Source organism: Protopterus annectens, chromosome 2.part1 (genome assembly GCF_019279795.1).
Source record: "Protopterus annectens isolate FY-2018-M chromosome 2.part1, PAN1.0, whole genome shotgun sequence".
Lineage (NCBI taxonomy): Eukaryota > Metazoa > Chordata > Ceratodontiformes > Protopteridae > Protopterus > Protopterus annectens.
This window is the reverse complement of record NC_056729.1, coordinates 1,974,789,220-1,974,812,762: the sequence shown is the minus strand read 5'-3', so window position 1 is coordinate 1,974,812,762 and position 23,543 is coordinate 1,974,789,220.

The window sequence follows — 23,543 nt, the reverse complement described above, 5'->3', positions numbered from 1 at the left end:
GCAGCCGTTATCTCACTCCCTCATCCAAACATATACTATTTCCTACCTCATCCCCTGTCTCTTATATGGAGCCCCTCTCCTCGTCAACCTTCAATCCTCCCTAAAGTCAAAACTGTCATCCTGCTACAATAAAATCTCTAAGTTTGCTACTGTGACCAAATACTCCTACCACCACTGTGATGCACTCCATCCTTGAAATGGCTGGAACTCCCCCACTATCTCTCTTACATTCAACTGTTAACTGCTCACAAACTCATTTTCAAACCCACTAAGTGCCCTTCCTTCTCCTCCATACTCACTTTGCATCATCCTGACAGACTACTCAGGTCCAGTAACCAGAACCTCCTCAAAGTGTACAAACCTTTATGCTCACCTGGGTAATTTCTTCTCCTGTCTTTCTCCCTCACTCGTCTATGTAATTCACTTGCCCCCCACATTCGAATCACCCAAAACCACTCCACTTTCAACACCATCCTCCATTCCCATCTTTCTTCTCACTGGGATTGTTCATGCTCTCACCCCACCTGACTCCTTCTATATCATTTCTGCTCCCCCATCCTTTTTTTCTCCTTTCTCAAAACTCAACCTAGTGACTCCCTTCATTTCATTTCCACTCCTTCTCCCTTTTTATTCCTTTCTCATAACTCAACCTATTCACCTTTCACTGTTCTACTCTCCTCTTCTAATTCTTTCTACCTCTCACCTCATGAAACTTTGAGTGCATAAGTGCCTGCATTCTAAATTATACTTATGTACTCCAAAATACTTATGTTTTAATTTTATTCAATGCTTTGTTACAACACCTTACTCAAATGTTATTATTCTGTGTTATATGTTACTGTGCTTTAGTAGTTTTTGAAAATTGCATTGTTGTTAACTTTGTTCTACTGTGGTGGTGGTGCTGCGGTAGCGTTGTCACCTCACAGTTAGACGTTGCCCGTTCGATTCTCAGTTAGAGCGTCTTCTGTGTGTCGACATGCGTGAACGGGCATTCCATCATTGAAGGCTGTGCATTAGGCCCGGCAAGCCAGCATGTAAAACTCTACTGACAATCATTAGCGGACCGGAGTTCCGCTGTGGTGACCCCTAACCAGGAAAAGCCAAAAGACACAAACAAACTTGTTAACTTCGTTGATATTAGCTTTGTATTAATTGTGTATGGAGCTTTTCTCCCAGAACCTCCATTGAAAATAGTCTCATTTTGGCCCAATGGACTTTCCCAGTTAACAAATTGCAAATAAATAAAATAAATATTTCATCAAGCTTGCTCTTTTTTTTCAGGGTTCCTTACTGAACAAACCTCTAGCTGTATTAAAGGCAGGATTTTCCAGAGTAAAATCAACAAGTCACAGCTGTGAGCTTCAACCACATTCTTAATGATTCATGAAGAGGAAATGGTATGACAAGAAAAACATCCATATTGCTGCAATCAGCAGTAAGACAATACAATTAAATAAGCAATTTAAAAATGTACATCTCATTAAATCATATACTCAGAGAGAAAATAAAATCTGAAAGGCCATAATATTTCAGCTGGAGTGTTGGTAAGCTGTCTGATAAAAATCAAAATCTGAATTAAAGTAAGGTGAAAATGTAAAAATAAGTATTTCTACAGACTGTGCAACCCAAAAAATATTGTCAATATGAAAAAGAAAAGTTTCCCTTTAAAAGATGGAAATCAATATCATATTAATATAATGTGATAAAAAATGTAGGCTGAGGTTGGCATCAGAAATATGTCAAGGGGAAGGAAAAATCAATCTATCTATCTGTCTCTCTATCCATATCGGTATGCTTAATCAAAATACTTAAATGTTGATATCGCTGACCTTGACACATCACTACACGTGAGTGAGGATTACCTTCACATCAGGCAAACAAAACTAAAAAAAAGTCATAAACACGTTGTTTTTGTAGAAGACAAGCTCCCTCAGCACCCCCCATGTAGGGGACTGCCCCATATACTCCATGCTTATTATATATACTAACTCTGAGATTGCCCCATACTGGGGAAAGGGCATATTTCCCCACCCCAGGTATTGTGCGATTTCTCACACCTGTAAACCATCTGTTTAGTCAACCAAATTGTGCCAACTAAACAGACGTCAGTTTTAACAATAGTCGACTAAATTAGAGGTTGCAATATCTATCTGTTTATCTATCTGTCTATCTATTGATCTGTCTCTGTATATATTGAGGGGGTATGTGAAGCAATCCTGGAAAGTGGAGGGGCCAGAAAAATAAAATACCAGAAAATGAAAAATAATTACACAAAAAAGTAATGTGAGGCAAAAAATAGAAATTAATAAGAGAGCCCCCCCCCCCCAAGTCAACTGCCTTACCTAAAGTTTAGAATCACATGCTAAGATTTGTCTGGTAACCCAAAATAACTAGGTTAAAATAACCTTTTCTCTTGCCATCTGAACACTGCTGACAGTAGCAATCATTAGTGAAGAGTTCCAGACTGTCAGCTATTAATTTGTACAAACACTGTAAATGTGTTGGCCAGCACTGCAGCATTAAACAGCTATCGTGCTTTTTCTTCTTTTACATAAGCTTTGCTTTTACCTTTTAACACAGAAAATAAAATATTAGTTTTCTCTGCTTGCATGCATAATTAAGTAACTGACTGAATAATATCCGTGACAAGTAGCGTCTGTGCGTTCTGCTTTTTTTATTCTATAACTGACTGAATGAATGATTCAATAAATAAGTAAAGTTTAGGGTATCAGACGAAATAGGATCAACAGTGGTATAAGCAAAACTGTTAATTATATTTTTCCAGTTGTATCCGGGTCAAACATTTTGCAATTACATGCAACATGTGTCATGCTTAATAAGGGGGGAGGGTTACTAGTTGTGGGCATTGGAAGCTCTAACCTTTAATATTCCCATAGTGCAGTCTTTTTTTATTAGTTTTCAAATGAACAGAACTGACAGAAATTTCTCATCCCAGTCAGTGGACTGTGGAAAATACCACTTTTAGGAAAATCTCATTAAATAAAATCTCTAGGGACTGAAAGACAGGCAGCACACTAACGTGAAGAAAAGGCATTAGTGAAGTAATTCAAAATGTTTATGTCAGCATGAGAATGTAGTGGCTTCTCAGAATCGGTAATCGTCAGTGTGGGACCTTTGCAGCCCCAGACCCTAGACAATGCAAATTTAACCTTAAGATCAAGCAGCACATATTTCCACTCGTTGAACTCATTATGGTTATTTTGCTCATGAAGGCATGGTCAGTCTTGGATAAAGGACGATGTACCACACAGCTAGAGGCTTAGTATTTTTGCAAGTAGAAATGAAATACCTATTCATCAGTAGTATTTTACTATGTTTTTAAGTTTTGACTGTATAGCCAGAATTTCTAGAATAACTGACAGGGTTGCATATCATTTGGGAAGGTTTATAAGTCAGGTATTTTTCAGAATTTACGGATTTTAATGCAACTTAAATGCAAAGGAAATATGATGCGTGAAGATACTAGATAAATAAATTTGGGTGCTCTGTATGTGGACTCTTTGACACTCAAAACTATTCACAGAGTGCTCGATTGTTTCCACTGCAAGCCAAATATATTACTTTAAGCCATGGATATACACATCATTCAGAAACTCAACAAACAGACCTTTTAATCCAGGCTCATCTTACATCAGCATTATTAGAGTGCTTTGCTTTTCTTTGCCAGAACATGTATTTGCTCTGATGCCTCTGTCCTACATATAGCTTCCTTTTGTTCCAGAATTAAATGCTGAAAAGAACAGGATAAGCATAGTCACAACAATTTCTGCATAAATAAGCAGTGGAGAAGCTTACCAGTTAAATAGCATATCCAAAGTTTTCTCCATCATAGCTTCAGAACTATGGCACGGTCCCCCACTCCCAGTTATAAATCAATATAAAACCTAAATTTAGAAAACTTACCTATTTAATCAGTCACTCTGCACATTTAACATTCCCAGATGATCTGTCGTTCCACAGGCTATTCCAAATACAAATACATTTACAACCTATTTTACTAAAACTGTTTGCATACAGCATTGGGCATTACCGTCTATACTATAATACCAAATCATCAGAAAATCTCAAACCCAGTTTATACATAACAGGTAACTACCTATGAACTACTGCACACCACAACTACTCCTGATACTAAATTAATTATAAACAGTTTACTTTAAATGGATGTCTTAAGATAAGACAATGGCTAATAGTTTAGCTATAATTTCTAACCTTCACTGTTAATGCCAGACCCTAAATTGTGCACATATTATATATGTGACTGTACAAAAATTACTTGTGTTGCTCCTAATATTTCAGTTCTGCACTGTATATCATGTTATATCTGTAATGAGACTGTAGGAGAAATGGACCCTTGAGGCCCAGTAAACTAAATTTAGCATTAAAGAAATTAAACAAAAATGTGTGTCCTTTTATGTTCTTCAAGCAAACCCTTGCTTTCCTGGTTATTACTTGCTAAAGACCTATGCCTAAAATACAAAGCCTTAATGGGTCCCTTACTGTTTGAAACCCTTTGCCTAGAATACCCTCATGGTGACCTGAACACAAGAGGACACAGCCTCAGCATAAATTATTATCAGCCATACTACAAAACATGACAACTTCATATCTCAAAAACTGCCAGTTCTGAGGATTAAACTTCTGCTCTCATTTAAATTCTGCTCATCAGTTAATACCTTCAAGATGAAAAAAAAAAAGACTTTGAGTTTATTCACTAAACCTATGAGCCAATTTTCACAAAGGCTTATGATAAAAAGACATAGTTCATTAGTAGATGAATATTATGTATAATTAGATAGACAGGTAGGAAAACAGATAAATATTTATAAATGTGCACACGCTTAATGATTGAAATCCAAAAGAAGTTATTGTCTGTACAGAAAAAAAACTGCTCTAAGTTGTAGACAGAAGCTGTGTTATACTTGTTACAGAAAGTTTCTCATACAAATGCAAATACTTGATAATAGTAATGTGTCATTGTGCAAGTACTGTTTGTTTTGTTCTAGACGTATGCTCTCACATTAAAGGGAAAGGTAGTGCCTTCCAAGTACCTCACTCATTAAGATTTATTGAAGTAAGAGCCCTTTGAAATCAACCTCTTCTTTGACAAGATAACCTTGACCTTGTGAGGGTTGCTTAGTTAACTCTTTTAAACAGCTGCAGTATATAATTTAAGTTCTCATGTTATCTTTTCTCAACTTCACTAAGGGTTGTCTGGGTTTGTTTGCATCTGAAGATTTTACTTTGAAATAAGACCAACATTCTATGATTTTACATTTTTTTCTGCTACTCTACTTCTGGTATCATGATCTACTTTCAAAGTCTGCGTTTTTCTTTGTGATGTTCAGGGTTGGTACACAGTTTCAACAAACAAGGGAAAAATGTTTTCCTGCAAATGTTATCGTCATCATTTAAAAATGAAATGGGATAATCCAAGAATAGCCTAAAGATAAAAGTAGCCTGAGTCATATAAAAATATTGTGTTTTTCTAAAAGCTATTTTTATCAGAAACACTTTAAGGCATAACATATATGCACTCTGTAATAAACAGGAAACTGATTTGTTATTTTTGTTGTAGTGGCAGCAGTGTTAGCTTTACCCTGTACCTCTAGAAAATGACAACAGGGGAAGTTCAGCTGCAATTGGGTTTTGTGAAGAAATAAAATTATTTTTATTGTTGACAAGAGCTATATTATAATTTAATATACAGTGAGAGGTCAGTTCACACACCTCTCTAGTTACACACTCCCAGCTTCAGCATGGGTAGGCCATTGTTGAGCTGCCTGCTGACCATTATGTATCAACTGGACATGGTGTAAGGAGCTACAATAGGAACTTTTCCATGAGTTAACATATCGCACCAATGGACTGGATATATTCATGAGCATCTGTCAGTAGAACTAACACTATCTGGCTTCAAGTCTCTCCAGCCTCCTGAGGTGAACAATACATTTCATATCTTGGTCTGTATTTCCTGAAAGGAAACGGAGTCAACTCAGAGAACTGTGACAGGTGTAAAATAAGACGCTAGAAAATAATTTACCTACAGTCCATTAATAAGTCAGAGTAACTGTATCCCAGGCAGCAGGCAGTTGTATGTGCATAAGTGAATACAATTACTCAGAATTATGGTCCAGGTACAAGCGGGAATACACCAGGTAATGTGCAGGTACCCAGAGATGATGCAGAATAATCTAGCCGCATAATCCATCCCAGCAGAAACCATAAATAATAGAAATGGCATACTGCACTACATGCACCTATGCCTGACATAAAAACACAACTTACTAACCCACATACAAGCTTTGAACATTAAAAATTATAGCACTGGCCTTTAAAAAATCATAGCATAGGATGAGAAAGAAGAATGCTTTCTTATTATTTCAGAACAGAAGTTCTTCAGATACTACAGTTCATATTGATAAGTAGTCTTTTTATAGGCTTGGTTAATTTTATAATATTTGTATCCTTCAGCATTTCCAATGTTATGAAGAAAAGTTAGTAAATCCAGAAAAAGCAAGGATAAATCTGAGGGCAAAAATCATATTGTTATGTCTAAGTCAGTCATAGGTGAGAGGTACAACCCCCCCCCCAACACACACACACACATTTGCTGTGATAATTGAGACAAAGACCAGTAACTATGTGCCCAACTTACAATATCATTTGGGATGTTGTTGTACCCCTGTCTGCCTCATACAGAGGCCATCAGAGTGGCAGCATTGCAGGTCACCATACCTCTGCCGGCACTGTTCCTCTGTCCTGCTAATGTTTGTGGCTGAGATCAGCTCCTCAGCCTGGTAATACCAGGCATTAGCTTTATGGAATGGACCTAAACTGAGGCCCAGTAGCCTCAGTAGTAGTGGTGGGTGAGTACAGAGGCAGCACCAGAGTGTTTTTTAAGTGTTCTTTAGCAGCTGTTTTGAATTGTTTAGGTTGTTTTATTAATCTAATTTGAAGTGGAAGCGTGTTCCAAGCAATGGTAGGGTGATGGCTATATAGGTTACTACCCATTTTAGTCCTTGGTTTGTGGATACAAGGTAAATATTGGTTTTGTCATAGGAACATCAGGAATCCAGGCATGTGAGGATGGCAGAACAGGTTTACTGGGATCATATGGTCCTTTTTCCATACTCTCTCTTAACATACATGCCATAGGGTCACAGTTGTAGCACAGGGCATCATGCTGACACTAGTTTATCTTTTGTTATGTATTTACAGGGCAGACCACTGCTATAGTGCAATTGTAGAGGTGGGGCAGGACATCAGGCTGATGCTGGTACCACTACAGAAGTTGATAAATATAAAGAGACACAAATACCTGTGTCACAGTCAGATGACAGAGTAAGACCATCTATACATCCTGGGTGATATCCAGCCATGGTGCAGGTGAATGTATGGCCACACCTGCAGATGAATCTGAGGGTGTGTAGTCTTTGCATTCACTTTCTCCAGTGGGGGAGGGTCCACCATGGCTGTGAGCTCCAGTGATGCTTTCCCTGCAGCTGTGGTAGCAAAGGGCAAACTACATCTGATGTTGGTATACCCACCTGTGTGAGTCTTGTCCCCCTAAGCTTTCAGATATTAGCTAACACTTTATCCAACTCTTAGAGCCTTTTTTAGGCTATGACAAAAATAAAATAGTATCAACATATTGAAAAGGTCTGCAAGCAACCTTTAGGTATTACTGCTCAGTGCTCAGAGCCTAAACAAAAAAAACACACCCTTCAAGCTACCCTCACACTGGTGAATGTAGACATCTGTGCTGTGATTGAGACTTAGTTTAATGCTGTAGAAAGTACTGCAGAAGTACAAAGCAGCAGTGCCTTCCATATATTTATCCCAACAACACCACAGCCTGGGGACAAAGGTGGCTGTGTTTCACTCTGTGTTAGCAACAAACATATTTCCAAGTTGGTTAAACAGGATGATACCGTGGAGATTATGCATCTCCAAGTCACTGTAGATAAGGTCTCTCACCATACCGTAGCTAGCTACATCACCATCTATGCTCTAGAGTCTCATGGCTCTTATCTAAACTTACTAGAGACATTCACTATCCAGTCAAACATCCTATTCATGGATGACTTTACCAATCCCCCTATATTCTGGGAAACATATACTGCCTCAAACTCAAAGGCACAATGCTTCCTGGACTTTATTAACACAAACACCCTGGAACATATAGTGCACGCTTCAACCAGAGGATCAAAAATACTGGATCGTGTACTCACTAACATGGGGGATTATTACACACCCCCTCTCCCCATTGTCACATCTTTACTAGTGAGGTCAGATCATAAAGTTCTTACATTTGAAGTAAAAATCAACCTAGAAAATCCAGCTAAACCTGTAACAGTTAGGAACTATTCAAAGGCAAACTACATCTTATTAAGTGACAGTTTGTCAAAATTCAAGGCTCACTCCAAACCCAAGACCACAGCTACCTATGCAGAATTATTCACAAAGTCATTATACAAACATGTGAATGGCTGTGTAGAGGCTCTTACTTACCAGAAATAAACCCAAAACAAACACTAATAACAAAGCCCATTGGTGGAATCCTCACCTAAACAGGATATATAATAAATGAAGAAAACTCATGGCCAGTCAGGAAAAGCAACTCCCTTAAATAAGTGTGCTCTCTACACAACTAAACAATAAACATAGAGGTCTAATCTAGTCTAACAAAGCCAACTATGAGGTCAGGTTAGCTTCACAGACTAAGGACAATTATAAGGCCTTCTTAGCTACCTGTATGTCTGGAACCTTAGAAGTAACACACAACAGTGTGCTGAAGTGGTTGCCTACACCGATCAGGGACATCAGATCAGGGTGGCATAGCAAATCTACTGGCTGATAAATTTAGCACAAACTTCATCCCCCCCACTCCTCACCCAGCTCCACCAAGTGGAATCCCCTCATAAGTTCATAGGTTCATAGATGATTACTAGGCTAATGGCACAAGAACCTTTACAAGCCTAGCCAATAATACTCAGGATATGACAATATTATACTCAGGATATGGCAATATTATATCTTAATTCCCCAGATATGTGATGGGTTAGTTAGTATCAGGGCAATGGGTCTTTGGGTGCTGGAGCCAAGTCATTTTACAGACTGCCTCTGCCCATAAGGAACATAAGCAATATCCCAGGAGTGAATTTACGATTCCCCATCCATTTATCTAGATTCTTTTTGGAGAGACTGAGGGACCACTTTGTTTTATGAAGATGGGAAGTTTATTCCACAGACAAGCTAGCCTTTGAAATATGAATCTGTCTCTCCAGCAAGTTCTGTTAGAGTGACAAATAAGGTTCAGATCCATGGAATGTGTTACCCTTGTGTAATATTTCTTGCGAATATGTAACATTTTCATCAGGGCTGGATCAGAGAATGCCTTGTTGGTCAGGCATAAGTCCCCTCTCAATAACCGATTTAAGATGGAGTAACGGCATAGGGCCTTTAGTCTATCTGGTTAAGACATGTGTCTTACACTTTGAATTTTTTTAGTGAGAAACCTCTGGGGGTGTTCCAGTTGGTATAAGTGCCTGGTTAGGTACATGCAGAAGGGAGCATTGTGCCTGATTATGGGCCTGATGAGGGCTGAGTACAATGGCACTATGACTTCCTTTGATCTTGATGCCATGTCTTTACTTATAAGTAGGATTTCTATACTACTGCAGCTACGTGGTGGTCAAAGTTTAGGTTGCTATATATCTGTCTTCCTAGGTCCCTCACCACTGGGTCTACTTTTAAAGGTGTGCTGTCAATATTATAATTTGCAGAGATATCTGATTTATTAATGGGTATGATTATGCATTTTTTAGTATTTAGTCTCAGACCATGGTTTTGGCACCAGTTATTTGTCATTTTTAGCTTTGCTTGTAGAATGTCAATATTGTTTGGGGATTCGATGACTGCTTCCATCATACAGTCATCAGTGTACTTGGTGAGCCAGATGTCCCAGACATTGGCCTTCACTTCACAGAAGTATATACCAAAAAAGTGGGGTCCCAACACTGAGCCCTGTGGGACACTGCTAGTAACAGATTTCTTATCAGAAGTGGATTCTCCTATCCTATATCCTGTCAGTGAGATAGTTGGTTATCCATCTGTGATGTAGGAGGTTTATACCTAGCTCAGTAAGTTTATCTATGATCCCTATGTGTGGGATTATGTCAAAGGCTTTGGCCATTTCTAGATAAGTGGTGTGTACCGTTTTACCTTCATACATGGCCGTGGTGACTTTTTAAAGAAGTCTTCCAACATACTTCCTCCAGCTATCATCAGGGACCACGTGCTGGCAGCACTCACTAAAGCCAGCCAAGAACACCACCTCTGTGGGTCCGACAACATCCCTGGTTGTCTTGTGAGCAATCTAAAACATGACCTATCAGGACCACTTGAGGCACTCTTCAACTTGAAACAGACTACTTTCCGAGTGAATGGGGGAATGTAACAGTAATTCCCCTCCACAAGGGTGGACCATCAACTGACCCAGTGAACTACAAATCCATCAGTCTAACAAACCTAATATGCAAAGCCACGGAACAAATTATCAAGGAAATGATAAGTAAGGGCACTGGCAACCTACCGACACTGGACCCATCATGGTTTGGCTTTGTTTAGGGAAGATCATGCCTACCTATCCTGGTAAACATCTTTGAAATGGTCAGCAAGACAATGGACAAAGGTAAAAAAGTGCATACAGTGTATCTTGACCTGGCTAAGGTATTTGATACAATATTTCACTCAGGCATTGTTGACAAGCTCTCTGAGCTAGGTGTAAACCCTTACATAACTTTCTGGATTGCAGGCTGGTTCACAGACAGGACCCAAGAAGTCAGGATCTGTGAAACCTCCTCCCATGAGAGTCTGGTCACCAGTCGAGTACTCTAGGGCTCGATGTTGGGCCAGTTCCTGTTTGGCATCTACTTCTTGGAAGTCAAACCTAATATTAAAGGCCTCTGGCTCACCAAGTTCACAGATGACTGTAAATTGGGAGCTATAATAGATTCTTCCCACAAACATCTTACAAGAGGGTTTGACACAAATATTGGCCTAAAATTCACTGCCGAAAACTGCATTATAATGCCACTTGGGAAACTGTCAATATAAGTTAATTACCCCATCAATAAAATGCCCCTAAGAGTTGACCCTGTAGTAAGGAATCTGGGAACATATGTAGAAGGCAATCTGTCCTTTGACCAACATGTACTTAAGATAATAAGAAAATCTTTGTATGTCACCCAACTTATAGGTAAGGATATCACATCGAGGCCCAAGGAAGTTATAGTACCACTCTACTCAGCCCTTATCAGATGTATCAATGAATACAATGCCCTCTTTGGTATGTATCTAACCAGACACTTGCAACAGGTGGAACACCCTTAAGGGTTTCTCATCAGGGGAATTCAGGGCATGAATACCCTGTCCTACACTGATTGCCTAAAGGCTCTGTCTCTGGACTCAGTCTCCTACAAGCAGCTGAGAGGGGATCTTTGCCTGTCTTATAGGGCTTCCTCAGACCCAGCTCTGATGGACCTGTTACACATGCACCAAACAAACAGCACCAGAAATACCTGATCCAGGGATCTTAACTTTGCTTGTGACATGAACAAAATGTGCTGGAGAGACAGATATGTGTCCCAGAGGATCTCCACACTATGGAATAGGCTCCCCATTCATGTAAAATGAGTTCATCCCTGGCTCTGTTCAAACAAAACTTTGACAGTTAGATGGGAAATCATAAATTTACCCCTGGTCTATCCCCATATCCCTTCTGGACAGAGGCTGTCAATAAGAAAAGTATGGTTCAGATTCAATTTGTAGGCACTTAAAGTATAAGGCTTCTGGCAAAGGGTCTTGCCTCCACCATAGTGCCTTTTTAGGCAAAGTCATAAGCACAAAATTACCAATGTGAAAAATACTTCTAAATGAAATTTAATGGTCATGCTGCTAAACTCTAGGAATCTTAGCATGAAACTGCAGTCATTGCAAGCATTCCTCACCCTGGAAGATGCTGACATTTGTGTAGTCACTGAAACCAGGTTCAAAGCTGTGGAGAGCACCCCAGCCTTACCAGGTTACTAATCCTACTATACTTTCAGACCCTAAATGGAGGACTTCAAAGCCAAAGGAGGTGGAGTTTCAGTATTTATCAAAGACATACATACCTCTAGGCTGATGCAACAGTATGATGCACAGGAGACACTCCAAGTGCAAGTAAACTGTTGACAAAACACCTATTCAAATCATAGCTAGCTACAGACCCCCAACCATGTCTCAGGATGCCCACTCCACCTATCTGTATTTACTTAAATCCATCAAGATTCAATCCTCTACCCTAAGCCTGGGTGACATTAACTACCCAGTCATAGAGTGGAAGACTTATTCTAGCCCAAACACAAATGCCCAGAGATTCCTTGACTTTGCCAATGTCAATGCATTGGATCAGCTGGTTGACACCCCGACGAGAGGTCAAAATATCCTGGACTTGGTAATAACCAACATGAGTAGCCAGTGTATCACCCCTACAGTGTCATCCTCCTTGATAAGATCTGACCATTAAGCAGCCACTTTTACAGTCACCATCTCCCCTGCCCGCCCCCTTGTCAGGGTCAAACAAAAACTCATTTCCAAAGCTGACTACAATCTCCTGAGAGAAGGTATAACCAGCGTCACAGCCACCGTCCCTTCAGTTGGAACTAGCATTAATGTCCACTGCCTACACCAAAAAACTATATGAGCACCTACATAGCTGCATGAACTCAGCAATATCTGACAGGACCAAATCATCTTCCTCAAGGAAGAGTAACCCTGTCTGATGGACACCAGCAATAAACAAACTCTATAATTAAAGAAAAGAATTGTGTCCAGGACCAAGAAGGAGCAGGTGCCAAGTTGGAAGCAATCTCTCCTTTGTCTGAACAAGCAAATAAGGTCACTGGTGAAATCCTCTAAGGCTAACTTCGAGCCCAAATTGGTCACATCCACTAAGGACAATAACAAGGCCTTCTTCACATACATCCACAATCTCAAAGGTAACACCCAAATCTGCTCTGAACTGGTGGTTAAGAACACCACATACACAAACCCCATAGATATAACCAACCTGCTGGCAGATAGATTCAGTGAAAACATCCCCCCATCAGTAAACCAGGACATCCCCAGCACCTGCCTCCCCTCTGCTCATCACCAGGGAGCAGGTCTTTAATGCCTCTCAAAGGCAATAATACAGCCTCCATGGGACCTGACAACATCCCTGGCTGTGTCCTACATGATCTGAGGCATGAGCTGTCAGTACCATTAGGCACCCTATTCAACCAAAGCCTGAGCACCAGCTTCACCCCAGCTAAATGGAGGACAGCCACTGTCATCCCTCTACACAAAGGTGGAGCATCCACAGATCCAGGAAATTATAGACCTATCAACCTAACTAGCCTGATCTGCAAGGCCATGGAATGCATTATCATGGACCTTATAAACAAGGACATTGGCAACCTCCAAACCCTTGACCCCACATAGTTTGGTTTTGTTAAAGGGAGATCATGCCTGTTAAACTTGGTCGACTTCTTTGAAACAGTCACCAAAGCCATGGATGAGGGGAAGACAGTGCACACCACCTACCTTGACCTAGCCAAAGCCTTCAACACTATTCCCCACTTGGGCATAGTAGATAAACTCTCCCAGCTAAGCATCAACCTGTATGTTACAAGATGGGTAGCTAACGGGCTCATTGATAAAACCCACTCAGTCAAAAGAGGGGTAGCCACCTCTAGTAGTAGACCTGTAATGAGCTGCATACCCCAAGGATCAGTCTTGGGGCATCTACTGTTTGGGATATATTTTTCTGAGGTGCAAGCCAAAACCAGTGGTCTGTGGCTGACCAAGTTTGCAGATGACTACAAGCTGGGTGCTGTCTTAAATTCCGCTAGTGACGTGAATATCCTCCAAGAGGGCCTTACCCAAATTAATGACTGGTGCCAGAAGCATGGGCTCAAACTGAATGGCAAGAAATGCATCATTATCCCCTTTGGGGAAAATGGTGTTCCCACTAATTATCACATTAATAACAATGTACTAAGCATGCAATCAGTCGTGAGGGACTTAGACACCCTGGTTGATAGCAACCTGACTTTTGACCACCGTGTTGCCTCCATTGTACGGAAGACTTTCTACATGGCCAACCTCATAAGTAAGGGTATTTCATCCAGGAACAAAGAGGTCATAACATCCCTGTACTCCTCCCTTATCAGACCCCATTATCAAGTACAATGCCCCCTTCAGCATGTACCCTACCAAGCACATGCAGCAGCTGGAGAGACCACAGAGGTTCCTGACCAGGAAAATCCAGGTTCTCAAGCACCTATCCTATCCTATACAGATAGGCTAAAAGTCCTGTCCCTCTACTCAGTCTCATGCAGACTGCTCTGAAGTGACCTGTGTCTGGCATATAAGGCCATCTCAGACCCAACTGTGATGGAATTGTTGCATAGCCGTTAAGTCAAACTCCATTTGCTCAACCCCCCCCCCCCCACAAGGCCTCAACCTGATCTGTCACATTAATAGAACTTGGCTGGATAGATCTGTGTTCCAAAGACCCCCACCCCCATCTGTAGAATAGATTTCCTCTCCATGTCAAGCAGAGTACATCACTAGCCATCTTTAAGAGGAGCCTGGATGATTGGATGGGAAACAAAAAATATACCCCTGGGATCCCACATGTGTCCCTGTTGGACAGGGGAAACAGGTAATGACTTTGTGGAAACATGGGCAAAATTCTTGGCTAGGCTTATAAAGGCCTCTGAGCCAATAGCCTAGTATCATCCTATGAACCCATGAACCTATAAAAACACATAAACATAAGAGAAGGTGAGTAAAAAATGATGCCATTTACCAAGACAGCAGCAAATGGCTATGCAAGATCCAGTCACATTAAATCCTGCATACATTTGGAGTTACATAGGTTCATAGGTTCATAGGTTGGTACTAGGCTATCAGCCCTAGGGCCTATACAAGCCTAGCCATAACAATTCCCTGGCTATTTCTTCCCACATTATTTACTTTCCTGGACCCCTGTCTAGCAGGGCGACTGACGTGATCCCTGGGGTGAATTTCCTTTCTCCCATCCAATCGTCAAGGTTCCTCTTGAAGAGGTCCAAAGAGGCACTCTGCTTGACATGTATGGGCAATCTATTCCAGAGTCTGGGGAGTCTCTGGGTCAGGAACCTATCCCTCCAGCATGTTTTGTTTATTGTGATGACAAGGTTTAGATCCCTGGAGCATGTAGCTCTGAGGGATTGGGATTTCTTTAAGTGTAGCATGTCCAACAGCTCTGGGTTTGACATGGCCTTGTATGTTAAGCAGAGATCGCCTCTGAGTAGACGATATGCGACAGAGTATAGCTGGAGTTTTTTAAGGCGGTCAGCGTAGGGCATCTGCTTTAGGCCTGTGATTCTTTTAGTGAGGTATTTCTGAGGCCTTTCCAGTTGTTGCAGATGTCTTGAGAGGTACATACCAAATGGGGCGTTGTATTCTATAATGGGTCTAATGAGGGATGAGTACAGTGGGACAATGACCTCCTTTTATCTGGATGAAAAGCCCTTCGTGATGAGGTGTGCCACATAGAAGGATTTCCTGACTGTTGTGGCGATGTGGTTATCGAAGGTGAGACCGCTGTCCACCTGTGTCCCTAAGTCTCTTATCACACTTTCTGTGTTTAGTGTACTGCCACCTATATGGTAATTCATGGATACATGTTTTTCCCAAAGGGGATAACAATACATTTCTTGGCATTGAGCTTGAGCCCATGGCTCTGGCACCAAGCATCTGTTTCTGTAAGGCCCTTTTGTAGAGTATCCACATCATTTGGGGATTCAATAATGGCTCCCAGTTTGCAGTCATCTGCAAACTTTGTTAGCCAGAGTCCCTTAGTGTTGACCTGTACTTCAGAGAAGTAGATGCCAAACAAGAGCGGCCCCAGGACTGAACCCTGAGGTACTCCACTTGTCACTTGTCTGGAGCTGGATTTGGAGTCGGCTACTTTTACAGTGTAGGTTCTATCAGTAAGCCATTTAGCAACCCATTGGGTGACATAGGGATTAATGCCCAACTTAGTAAGTTTATCTATGATTCCAGAGTGGGGGATGGTGTCAAAGGCCTTGGCAAGGTCTAGATAGGCTGTGTGGACCACCTTACCCTTGTCCATGGCTCTGGAGACTGATTCAAAGAAGTCAATCAGGTTCAGGAGACAAGATCGGCCCTTCACAAACCCAAACTGGGTGGGGTCCAGTGTTTGAAGGTTGCCAATGTCTTTGTTTATAAGTTCCATGATAATACGCTCCATGGCCTTGCAGATAAGGCTTGTCAGACTGATGGGACGGTAGTTTCTGGGATCCAAGGTGGATCCCCCCCTTGTGGATTGGGATAACTGTAGCTCTGCGCCACTCAGTGGGCACGAAACCTGAGGTGAGGCTATGATTAAACATGACACTTAGGTGAGGTGCCAGTTCATATTGTAGTTCATGTAGTACACAGCCCGGGATCTCATCTGGTCCCATGGATGCTGTATTCTTGGCTTTAGAGAGTGTGTTTTGTACCTGTGTGGCCGTTATTACTGGAATTTGGCAATCTTCTGGTATTGAGATGGGCCATTTAGGGGGTGAGAGGGGGATGAAGTTGGCACTGAATCCTTTGGATCAGTATATTTAATGCCATTCTGTTTTAGCTCAGAGCAGATCTGAGCATTGCCATTTAGATTCTTGACATAGTTATAGAATGCTTTGTGGTTGTCTTTGGAATCTTTGGCAATTTTATTTTCGTAACTAGCTTTGGAGGATTTTATGAGGTATCTCAGTTTCTTACTGAGGCTAGTAAGGGAGTTTTTTGCATCCTGGGATTTTCCTCTTTTCTGCAAAAGTTTCTTCCTTTTGTTGTAAAGTTTGTTTATGGCAGGAGACCACCAGATTGGTTTCTTTATTTTGGATGAGAGCATTTTGGTTCTATTTGGGATGGCACGATTCATGCATGAGTGGATGTGCTCGTACAGTGCCTTAGTGTAGGATTCAGCAGTTGAACTTTCAGTTCCTGTCTGCATGGGTGTTATGAAGTTTGTCACTTCTGACTTGAGTAGCATGAAGTTGGCTTTGGAGAAGTTTTTTATGGTGGTTTCTTTACTGGGGGTGGGGTGGGATGTGGATGTTAAGGGTGATTAGCTTATGGTCAGACCTGACTAACGAGGGGGTGACCATAGGTATGGAGCATTGATTTCCCATGTTGGTAATGACCAGGTCTAGGATATTGGAGCCCCTGGTGGGACTATGGATTAGTTGATCCAGGGCATTGGAATTTATGAATTCCAAGAACCGTTGCGCAAAGGTGTTGGGACATGAGTAGTTTTCCCAGTTAATGGCAGGGTAATTAAAATCACCCAGTATTAGGGTGTTTGGTTCTATCTTAATATTTTCTAGTATATTTAGAAAGATGTAGTGAGAATCTTGGGGTATGGTGGGAGATCTGTAGCAAGCTACAATTTGGATTGCAGTCTTACCTAGTGTTAGTTGCACTTGGAGAATTTCAGACACATTGTGTTGGCCAACTAGCCTGGTGGTGTGAATATCCTTGGTGAATATTGACATTCCTCCACCTTTAGTGTTTCGGTCCTGGTTTGGTGGCTGAAAAGTGTGGTAAGAGTTGTAGCCTGGTATTGCAGGGGTGCTCTCTGGAGCCTTGAACCAGGTCTCAGTTACTGCACAGATATCGATGTTCTCCATTTTTAGGAGTGCCTCGAGAGAGTGCATTTTGAGGTTTAGACTTCTAGCATTGAGTAGCATTACCTTCAGATTTTGCATGCTTGTACCTGTTACGGTGGTGGTTTTGTCCTTTGAAGTTTGCCTAAAAAGGCACTATAGGGTGGCAAGAGCCTTAGCCAGTAACCTGAATCCCAGGGCGACAGGTGCAGACCATCTCTGGCAAAGCATCGTGGTCTGTCAATCATGTCATCCCAGGCAGACAGATACTGGATCCCCTTTGAATGACACCATAAGCTCAGCCAATTGTTGAAGTCAATCATTTTATCCTTGTATTGTGGTATCATTCTGGGCGAAGGCAGGATGCTACTCAGGGCTAGGGTCATACCTGCCTGGGCCACATGATCCGAGAGCTCTTCCATGTCTCTTTTCATGTAGTCCAGGGAGGTACATCTCAAGTCATTCACTCCAACATGGACAATGACAGAGTCATATTTGTACTTGCTGTGGAGTGACTTGAGTGCATGCGTTATGTGGCGGATCCTGGCACCCGACAGGCAGCTGACTGTAATTTTCTCCTTATTCAACCTGGTGAGAGGGACATCAGTGTGCCGGACTATAGAGTCACCTATGACTAAAGTGTTAGGTACATTGTCTTGCCTTAGGGGCTGTTGCTGGGTGGCACACTGGTGTTGTGAACTATGTGACACATTGGTTGTGATTGGTGTTTGTTTGCGTTCCAGCTTCAGAGGTCTTTGTTGCTTGGGCAGGTTACAGTTAAGGGCCTCTGCAAATGTGGATTTAGTGTTGCTATATGTGGGTGTTGGTGGTGCGGGTTTTGAAGGGCTATGTGTTGCTTGAGATGTAGTGTGGGTGTTAACCTTCTCCTCTTGACTGTTTAGCACAATCTTGGGTGGAGAGAGCTTTGCTTCCATTTTGGCTATGTAAGTGCATCTCTCACAGGTTGTAGTGTTGGGTGGTAGGAGGAGAGGGTTGTCTGTGTACATGAGGCAATTGCTGCATTGCCCCAGTATGCCCAGATTCACCAGGTGGACAGGAGAAATCACCGGAAGCTGACCCTTGGACATGCTTGGTTTGCGGCTTTTTTTTTTTCTTTGTAAAGTATAGGAACTGTTTCCTTAGCAAGGTACTTTGCAATTATAGGCTGTTTAGTGCCTACTATTAATTTCTCCTTGTTAACAAGGAGAGTTCAGTGTTTGTATGAGTTTAAGGCTTCCTAGTGCTTTCCAGCAGGTATTAGAGAAAGTGCTAGTCACAGGGATGCTTAAAGGTAAGATTGAAAAGAATGCACTCTGCAGTGTGCACTAGAGAAGTTAGATGTGAAAGTAGGTAACTTGAGTTTTACCTGTTTAAAAAGTTAAGGTTTAGTGGAGAGTTACTATTTTTAAAACAGCAAGATGGATTGAAAGGGGTGGTCACTTTTGTATTTTGGTACTATGAAATACTGTAGGATGGCCAATAAATTTAAATAATTGAAGGGGTGGGATTTCAAAATGATGATTTTGTGATTACTCACATAAGCCAGTGAAAGTAGAGAGAAATGAGATATATGGTCAGATTAACATAAGAGGCAGGCAACTAGAAAGACAGTGGTATTTAACAAGACAACTTAAATGGGTGGGAGGGCAGGGAAAAATTCTGCCTGACTCAGAACAGAGAGAGCTGTGGTCTCTTTTGAAGTTTTAATATGCTGTTAAAACAGAATGCAAGCAAAACACAAAGTAAAGAAAACAAACTACAGTATTCAAAATGTAGAAAGGCAATACAGTAATACAAAAATAACAGCAAACTAACCTTTCCTTCACAGCAAAGTGTAGCAGAGTCTGGATGAGCCTTTCTGGTAAAACTCTGAAATGTTTTAGTTTACTCCTTAAATAGAAATTTTAGTTCCTAGCTCCACCCCCTCTGTTAACAAGTGATTAACCTTAAGTGACCTCTTCTGTCTTATGAATGAGTCCTTAATTAATCAGTTCTTATTTCTGCCTGACTCAGAACAGAGAGAGCTGTGGTCTCTTTTGAAGTTTTAATATGCTGTTAAAACAGAATGCAAGCAAAACACAAAGTAAAGAAAACAAACTACAGTATTCAAAATGTAGAAAGGCAATACAGTAATACAAAAAATAGCAGCAAACTAACCTTTCCTTCACAGCAAAGTGTAGCAGAGTCTGGATGAGCCTTTCTGGTAAAACTCTGAAATGTTTTAGTTTACTCCTTAAATAGAAATTTTAGTTCCTAGCTCCACCCCCTCTGTTAACAAGTGATTAACCTTAAGTGACCTCTTCTGTCTTATGAATGAGTCCTTAATTAATCAGTTCTTATTTCTGCCTGACTCAGAACAGAGAGAGCTGTGGTCTCTTTTGAAGTTTTAATATGCTGTTAAAACAGAATGCAAGCAAAACACAAAGTAAAGAAAACAAACTACAGTATTCAAAATATAGAAAGGCAATACAGTAATACAAAAAATAACAGCACACTAACCTTTCCTTCACAGCAAAGTGTAGCAGAGTCTGGATGAGCCTTTCCGGTAAAGACATGATATTAAAGACACTGCAATAAATATTACATCCCTCCCCTTAAGCTTAAAGCTTGCATTAATAATAACAAACACATATTTATTTATTAATTTACATTTGTTAACTGGTAATGTCTGGCTGTAAAGTCACATTTTCAACAAAGTTTTAAGAAGATAATTGCAAGGCAAAAACAATCATACAACAAGAAAAACACACAAAAGTGATATGTTACATAAATAATAGAGAAAGCAAATATAACATGCATATTTAGAAAACAGAACAGTATAATTTAAGTCACTGGTAGCAATGCAATAATTCACAAGACAGAATATAAGCAAATAAAACATAAGTAAGATACTGGAGGTAATTAAGGAACAAATGAAGCAAGATATTAAATCACAGAATTAACTCAGCTGAATGCTAGCAAATGCATCATTATAAAATGGTAACCTAGTTGATGAAGAATATGATGGAGTATTACATGATGTCATAGTTATATACATATACCCAGTTGGATGGCCAGGGAGAATTTGAATATACACCTACCATGTGTGTTTCTTATTTTGGGAGAGAGCTTATTCCAGAGATTACCAATACAGGTGAAAGTGGGGTGCTTTCCAAGCAATTGTGGCAAAAAGAGAGGGACAATTAGGGCTGTAGAGAAGCTTATGCCCAGGTGTAGATAGAAGATAGTTTTGTAGTGAGTGAATTCCAACCACCCAGAATCAAGACATGAGAGATAGTGATGAGTACAACTGCTGAACCCAGAAGAGCATTGGGCAATTCTTTTATGAGCTTATTCAAGTTTGCAGTGAAGTGGAGAGGTTAGACTAATCAAAAAAAGAAAGGAGTATAAAAAGGATTGAAAGAGGTATGATCTGGAAGTTTTAATTCTTGCCTTTTCTGTTGGGAATAGTTTAATCATGTATAGGTTGCATAATGTGAGTATATTTTTGTAATAACAGGCAGCATATGTACAGTGAATCTTTGCTCGGTTGTGTCTCTGTCCACAATGGGTATAAAATGAATTGCAGTGGACTTCCAAGATGGCTGCAGACTGATCAACAGCATAACATCAGCTCTCCCATTGTGAACAAAGATATTGAGAAAAAGGAGTGCCATTGAAAAAAATTTTTTTTGGTAAAATTCAGTTACTGGCCAGTAAATATACTGCCTGGATGCCAGCAAAGAATACATTTGGAAAACTTGAAAGAAAATCAACCAGAAAAGTGAAGAGAAAATACTGTTTGGGAATGATTTTGCAGCTGTTTGGCAAAAATCAGTTCAAGCTTCAGCTCTGGTTCAAGAGATGGTTTTCAGTAATTTAGAGGAAAAAAAATAAATCAAACAGGTGGTGCAGTGGTGCAGAGGTTAATGTTGGCACCTCACAGCAAGAGGTTCTCTGGTTTTATTCTCGGCTAGGGTGCCTTCTGTGTGGAGTCTGCATGCCCACCCTGCGTTTGCGTGGGTTCCCTCTGGGTACTCCGGTTTCCTCCCACATTTCAAAGACATGCTTTCTCAAGCATTTCTTCATGGGCCTCTGCTGAAAATAGGCTCTTTCCCAGTCAGACTTTCCTGGTCAACAAATGTTAAATAAATAAATAAATAAATAAAAATGTACTCATAGGTGATTAAAATAAATGAAACATTTGAAGGTATATACCAATTCAAACAACAAAAGGCCAGAAAAAATAGAAGATGCTTTAATTAGTCATTCAGATGAACTGATAAAATGCAAAAATCAGAGGGTGACATGAAAAAGTCTGAATATGAAGCTTCTCAAGAACTGTTTAAAAAATACCATTAGCAGACAGAGGACACAGAGAAATCCTGAGATTTTCTGATGTATCAGAGAAACTGGAAGGAACAAACTATTAATTTTATGAAAGCACAAATAAGCAATTGGACTGGTGTTCCACAGCAGAATTTGTTAACTGAAAGGGCACATCGAGTACATGCTCCAAACCTGACCATGAGAAAGCAGCCAAGATCTGTTAGTAAAGGTGCGAGCAGAAAGAGTTGACCCTGACAAAATTGTGGCAGAAGAGCAAAGTATTAAAAATTGGAGACAACTGAGTGTTTCTATTAAATTATTATTCACTGTACAGCAGGCAGAAAAGAAGCAAACTTATCCCAGCAGAGAATGTCAAGAGGCAGGTGTGAGATTCAAGCTGCTGTATCCAGCTGTCTTCAAAGTCTTTTTCCTAGAGGATCAAAGTCATTTTTGACACAGAACAGGCTAAGGAGGAAATAAAAAAGTTTATCCAACAAAAAGTGAATCAGTAAGCAGAAGGGAATTCTGATTCTGACTCTTCTGAAAGTAAGGTCCATAGCGAGACTTTGCCAGTGAAACATTTTACAACATTCCAAAGGAAAATGCTTGAGAAACAGAAAAAAGCACAAGAGTTAACTAGAAGAATCAGATGTACCTTGGATATGAACCAGAGGCTGGTATTGGAAGAGGGAGATGAACAGGAAGAAAACCGGTAACTCTGAAATTAGTGAATAAATGGAAGACTTTTGCAAGAAAAGTGGTTGAAAAACATTGGACCTTTTGCTGACTTTGTTAAACTTGAGGGTGGACTGTAAAGCATATACATCACTTTGTATCATTAATGTTTAGGGCACTAAAAGGTGGAAAACTGTAAGTAAAACATTTTTGTTTTTATTAGTATTTGTATAAAACATTTCATGATAAAAACCACGTTTATACAGTAAAACAGTTTTGTGTAGTGCATAGTCAGAGGTATTTTAAATGTGGGGGAGTATCTTCAGTGACTGTTTTATGTGTTAAAGATATTAAAGTAAACACATATGTTTTTAGTTGCAAGAAATAAGATTTACAATATAATGAGAAAAATAGCTGGGCAAAAGGAAGTTTAATGTTCATATGGTGTGATCATTGTACTAATTGGTGGTGAAATGTAAAAATGCACTGATTATATTATATGTAGAATTAGGATAGTTTTTTTTTTATTCTACAACAGTGATTGTCTAGATTACTACCTTTGACTTAAGCTCTAAACAGGTGTTTTTGTAAACATGTCGGCTTTAAAAAGAAGACATAATGCTGAAAGCCAAGAAAAGTGCTAAGCTTCTTACAACTGCAAAGAAATTAACCAGTTTGTTTTTCACTGACAAATAAAATATTCAGTGGAGAAGATATGTTTGCAGCTGAGGGCGGTTGAGTATTCTTTTCTGAGTGAAATTTAGAAAGACTCATTGCTGAGTACAT